Below are 6,944 nucleotides of genomic sequence, written 5' to 3' on the forward strand. Positions count from 1 at the left end.
GTATGGACTTAATATTTTTTGGCTTATGTACATGACGCCAAATTTCTCATTCAAATATCATCACTTATTTATTATTCCTACCAAAGAATAACCTAATCAGTAGTCAGATTTTAGTATTTTGAAGCTTTCTTTTGTTGCCGAAGAAGTACATTAAGCACGTATAGTTTTTTATTATAGAATCGTTATTGGAAAAGGCCTATCCAAATACATGTATACTAACTACAAAGTACTAGGTTAAGATCCACATCTTACGCAGGATAAACATTATATATTAACTTAATTTTTATGTATTATGTATTTTTTACATGTTATGAAATCATAAATATATATTGAATAATTAAAAAACAGTAACTATTAAATATATAATTAAATTGGTGCGAACATATAATTATTAATCCAAACAATATTTTTTTTATTTGATAGGTAATATAATTAAATTTAAATGATATCAACATACATAGTATATTTAATATTAATTTCTATTAAATGATGCTTTCTACTCATATTTGTTTTTTGTTATTTATATCTTTTATAGTAAAAACTTTAAATAATTGATAACAAAATTTTCATTGTGGGATTAACAGTTATAGTAATTTATATTTTAACACCATTGAAGAGAGTTAAGAGCTTCAACTAGACTACCTCGAAGTTGCAGAAAATCAGAGTTTAAGCAGTGAGGAATCAACCCTTGATAATAATGCCAGGACCAGTGACTCGGGTCAGATGGAAACAGAGATTAAAAGTAGCGTGCTGGCTCTGGCTCTTCCGGCTCAGTGGCCTGTTGGTAAAAGGATTGACCAACCTGAGCCGTCTAGGTTCGAGGGCAGAGCGTACTGAAGCTTGGCGGTGAAGAAAGGAGCATAGAGGTTGTTGTTTTGCATGTGTTAATGTGTTTCTGTAGTTGTCGTTTCGATTCTTTTTGTCTATGTTCTAAATTGGCTTCGTCTGTGTTAAACCGTCCAACACCAATGCTTAACCAAACTTGTAAACCGTTTTAAACCGGTGGGCACTTGAATGTTGCTACAATGCTACTCGTCCTTCCTGTCTATCTTTGCTATTGTTCGTAAAAAATACAAATTAATTGCATATATGGGGATTTGAACAAAACAAAAAAAAAAAAAATTGCATATATGGGGATCAAATTAATATGCTATATATCGATATAAATTTTCTATACTAGTCAATAAGATTGCAATATTGATGAATAGCGCACAAAGGAAAAGTTTAGATAGTTGAGAAAGGGTTTAAAAGTTGGTTATTCGAAGGACCAAGGGACCATTGCAACTCTCAAGAGAAATTGCATGACAAAAGCATATTATTGTAGAGGAGAATATAGGTATAGTTGAATTCAACATTGCATAGTGTTGTGACTTTTTCTAGTGGGTCTAGAAAGTTGCACGTCAGTTGCATACTTAGTAGTTAGTATACACGTATTTGGATACGCCTTTTCCAATAACGATTCTATAATCAAAAACTATACGTACTTATTGTACTTCTTTTGCAACAAAAAAAAGCTTCAAAATACTAAAATCCGACTAATGATTAAGTTATTCTTTGGTAGGAATAATAAATAAGTGATGATATATTGAATCAACGGAACTCTGTTTAAATTTATAGAACACCTCTCACTACAAGAAAACAGCAAGGATACTGAGGGAAAAAATCGTCGGAATTTCGTCGGAATAACGTTATTCCGACGACATACCGACGAAACAAGTCCTCGGAAATAATTCCTCGGAATTTCTTCTTTCCTCGGAAATCCCTCGGAATTTTCCAACGGAATTCCGAGGAAACAAATTTCCGAGGAAATTCCGAGGATCACTAGTTTGTCGGAAATCTCATCGGAATATACCGAGGGAGAACTTCGTCGGAATATTTCCTCGGAAGCTCATCGATCGATGCTTTTTTGGACACATATCCATCGATCGATCGGAATATACCGAGGAAAATCTTCCTCGGAATATTCCGAGGAACATGTCCCTCGGTATATTCCGAGGAAGATGTCCCTCGGTATATTCCGAACGTTTTTTTATAAACAGATCGATCGATGGATTTATGTCCAATAACGCATCAATCGATCGAGTAAAAATATAATTAATTTCCTCGGAATGTAAAAAATATTAATTTTTTTAAAAAAATAAAGTTTTTGAAATTTAAATTCGAAAATATAAAATTAAAATTAAAATTAAAATCATATTAATTAATATTCAAAGTTTCACAAATAAAAATAAAACATTCCGAGTTTTTGGAAAAAAAAAAAACTACGGGTCTGGCACGTCCGGGAACACCTCGTTCGGGTACATCCTCTGCATCATCTCCATCATTTGCTGGTTCAGCCTCCTCTGTGCCTCATAGCCCGCCTGTTGAGCCGCCATCTGGGTCTCCAACAAAGATATGCGATCATCCTTGTCCTTCAACTGAGCCGTAAGTACTTCTGGATCAACAAAGGGCGGTGGTGCAGAAGAAGGAGGAACCGACCGGGTGCGACGACCCAAACCGACCAAACGTCCCTTCTTCTTTGGAACCGACTGAATAGAAAATAGCCAAATTTACAAATTTAAACCAAGAAATAAATGAATTGAACTTAAAAAAAAAGAACTTACGGATTCAACGATTTCGTTGATTCGAAACCGGGACAAGTTGGTCGAAGCCGTCGAAGCGTCATCCTCGGTTTGAAGCTGAGACACTTCGTCTACCACCTGAGTTTGGACCAGGTCGACCACGTCCCTCACAAGACCGTCATCAATCTGGCCGGTCTTCTTGTTGGTATACGCCCTCCTCATTAGGGCGAGATCATCAACCGGCTCGCCATCATTTTCTTCCGCCTTGAAAAAAAACATAAATTAAAAAACATTAGAAATTAGAAGAAATGCACAATAAATTAAAATTCTGAAACTCAAATAATTGAAGAAAAAGCGGTTGAACTTACCATGCGATCTCCCAGAGTGGCAATAGATTGAGCACCCAAGTTATGCTTGTAGATGCCCTTCCCTTTACGGTCGCTCCTGCGGTTGGTGGAGTTGGTGGAAGAAGTTTCTTTCGTCTCTTCCTTATCCCAATGCGCACACAACTCCCTCCAGACCGTGTCGTTCATCGACTTTGGGACCTTTTAATAAAAAAAAAATAGTTTAATAAATTAAAAATAGTTTAATAAATTAAAAAATTGTTTAATAAATTAAATCGAACCTTATTGATTTCCCACTTCTTCTTCCACTCGTGGATCTTCTTCCCATAGTTGTCCATAACTTTATGGACGAAGTGGTGATAGATAAAGAGCGTCTCATCGGAATTCCAGTTGAACTCTTGCTGGAAAAAAAAACACAATTAGTAGAAAATTTATATTAAAGATTTAAAATATAAGTAAAAAATTAGAATACTTACCGCAAACTGACGAAACCACAGAACCTGCTTATCGGTAGGGAAGTGAGTGAAAGTCGGATGTCCCCTGTCGAGGGCCGAGTACATCATACGGTTGATCCATGCGCTGATCCCGTTCCCGGATCGGTTGAACCTAATAAAAAGAACAAACGGTTAATAATGAATCCAAATTTAAAGAAAAAAAATGTTTAATTACCATGTTTGACCCCGTCCATGTGGATACGGAGTGAGATACGGAAGATGGTCACGACCGGGCTGTTGAACCAACTCCGCAACACTCATCACTCCCGGAGGACCCGGAGGAGCAGGAGCGGATGCAGCAGCGGGAGCGAGAGGAGCAGGAGCGGGTGCAGCAGAGGGAGATGTATGGTTGGAGCTGTGGGGCGAAGGGGAATCCTGAAAATGGCTGGAATCCCGAGACTGGCTCCCCGTACCACCACGACCACGACGCTGTCGAGGCCGGGTCTGATCATCATGAGACCTGTAAATTAAAAAAATATATTTAATAAATACAGAAATATATAAATTAATTTTTTTTAAAAAAAAATCCCAAATAATTTAATCACAAAAAAAATTTATAGATATTAAAAATATTTAATAAATATATAAAAATAGTTCTAAAAAACAAAAAATAGTTTTAATAAATAAAAAATAGTTTAATAATTACAAAAAATAGTTTTAATAATATATATATATATTAAAATATTTTAAATCCCAAATAATAGTTTTTAATCACAAAAAAAGTTTTATAGATATTAAAAATGTTTTGTAAAATCCAAAATATCGAATTTATATACAAAAAAGATTTTGTAAAATCCAAAAAATCGAATTTATATAGAAAAATCGTTTTGTAAAATACAAAAATCGATTTTATATACAAAAATCGATTTTATAAATACAAAAAAAATAAAAAAATTCTAAAAAAATTCTAAATCAATTCAACAAAACAAATTATTCAACCAAATCACAATTCTAAACCTATTATACAACCAAATCACAATCCTAACCAATCACCCTAACAAAAATCTATCAAAACTACACAAAAACCTAACAAATAGAACCTAAGAGAGTGGGATAGGGTCCTTACATGATTTGTGTAAGAGAAGGGGGAGATCGCCGGAGATATCGCCGGATTTCAGTGGGAAATCGCCGGAGGAGTCGCGCAGAGGAAGAAGAGAGAAATGGGGAAGAAGAAGCGGCTCGTGGTTATAAAACCTAGGGTCCGACGGACATTATCCGTCGGAATTCCGTCGGAATTCTAATTTCAATTTTCGCGAAATATTTGCCCGGTAAAATGAAAATATTCCGAGGAAATTCCGACGGATAGTAAAATATCCGTCGGAATTTCCTCGGAATATTCCGAGAAATACCGAGGAACTAGTGTTTGGGGTTTCAAAACATCAATTTTTTTTGCCGTATTTCATTTCTTATACAATTGTAATGCATACCATTGAGGATTCTTTGTATAGATGAGCATAAACCATGAAATAACAAATTTCAAAACTAATTGAAAGTATTCCCTTTACCGTTCATTAAAAGGTATAAGTGTTTCTCTTATGTTGTGGGATTTCGTTCATACAATCGGAAAAGTGTTAATTATACGGTAAGGAACAAATTTTTGACTTCATAATGAACGTAAGACACTTAATAAGGGTTATATAGGTGTTATTCAAACCGTAAAACGTTGTTTTTGGTTTAAAAACCCTATTTCCTCGGAATTTCCTCGGATTATTCCGAGGGAATTCCGAGGAAACCCTCTTCTTCCTCGGAATTTCGTCGGAATATTCCGAGGAAATTCCGAGGAACTAGTGTTTGGGGTTTCAATACGTCAATTTTTTTTATAAACGGATCGATCGATGTATATATATCCAAAAACATCGATCGATCACTAAGATGGACCAAAGCGTAACAATGTGATCGATCGATTAGATTATCCCATCGATCGATCAAGAATCTCAAGCGTTCCTCGGAATGTCCTCGGAAAATCTCGTACGTTTTTTTATAAACGGATCGATCGATGTATATATATCCAAAAACGCATCGATCGATCACTAAGATGGACCAAAGCGTAACAATGTGATCGATCGATTTGACTATCCCATCGATCGATCGAGAATCTCAAACTTTCCTCGGAATGTCCTCGGAAAATCTCGTACGTTTTTTTATAAACGGATCGATCGATGTATATATATCCAAAAACGCATCGATCGATCACTAAGATGGACCAAAGCGTAACAATGTGATCGATCGATTTGACTATCCCATCGATCGATCGAGAATCTCAAACTTTCCTCGGAATGTCCTCGGAAAATCTCGTACGTTTTTTTATAAACGGATCGATCGATGTATATATATCCAAAAACGCATCGATCGATCACTAAGATGGACCAAAGCGTAACAATGTGATCGATCGATCCGTGTTTGTACAAAAACACATCGATCGATGCGTGTGCGGGAAACAGAATTATAAGGCAAAACCCGAACTTTTTGGATCAAAACCTCAGAACTCTTATCCCCTCCGATTTCCCTATAATTCGATCCCCCCCCTTTTCTCTCTCTATAATCATCCGATTTGAACAATTTTGGGCTCTATTCCCCTTGATTTTTCGAGCTCTACCTGATTCCTACACTCGTTTTCACCCTAAGACAGGTATACTCCGCGAATCTCCACATTCTGAAATCGTGTTCTTGAGCAATTTTTTGGGTTTTGTGAATTTCGTATTTCCGTGTTGATTCTTTGATCAAATATGCATGAAACAGATGTTTAAACATGGAATAGAACACAATTGTCTGTGATCAACGAGTTTGGAACAGGATTTGAGATGATTTAGGGATTGAGAATTTTTTTCAATTTGGTTTTTTTTATCACAACTCGATTTCGCCTTTCATTTTCATGTTGATTTGAGTTCTTAATTGATTATAACCATGTTGAGAGCAATGATTCTATTTTGTAGAGAATGAAGCGCACGAAGACATCAGCAAAGAAGAACACACAAGAAGAGGGTCCGTCTCAGCGAGACTCAGCGAGAGAAGCAAAGGCCAAAGAAGTGGGATAAGTCTGATACCACCCACTACAACAACATGAAGAAGGTAGCCGTTCCGGCTACACAACTAGCATGTCCTGAGACGATGACAATATTGGGAATCAAATCAGACATTGAAGGGCTGTTCCAGAACATGGGTCTAGGCCAACTATGCAACCTCAACGAACCCACTTATCCGGAGTTGGTACGCCAGTTCATAGCATCCGCATACGTCAGCCATCCCGATGATAGCCATCAGGAAGGTTTTTTGGCATTCGTAGTGCAGAAAGTATACTTTGATGTATCTTTCACAGACCTCTGCGGACTATTTGGATTGAGTGCAGGGGAGAGGACATCTGGTCTTTATTGGACTTCAGAGCTGTTGAACTTCTGGGAAACGATTGGCACAGGGGTTTATAGATCTTCTCCAGAGCCCAGTACTGAGATATGCCACACGCCTCATTGGCTCATTGCTATACGGGACAACCACAGCCGCATCAGTCACGCAATGGGAGTTGTGCCTCCTGTACCAAGGTGTGAAGC

The sequence above is a fragment of the Brassica napus genome, chromosome C9 (assembly GCF_020379485.1).
Source record: "Brassica napus cultivar Da-Ae chromosome C9, Da-Ae, whole genome shotgun sequence".
Taxonomy (NCBI): Eukaryota; Viridiplantae; Streptophyta; class Magnoliopsida; order Brassicales; family Brassicaceae; genus Brassica; species Brassica napus.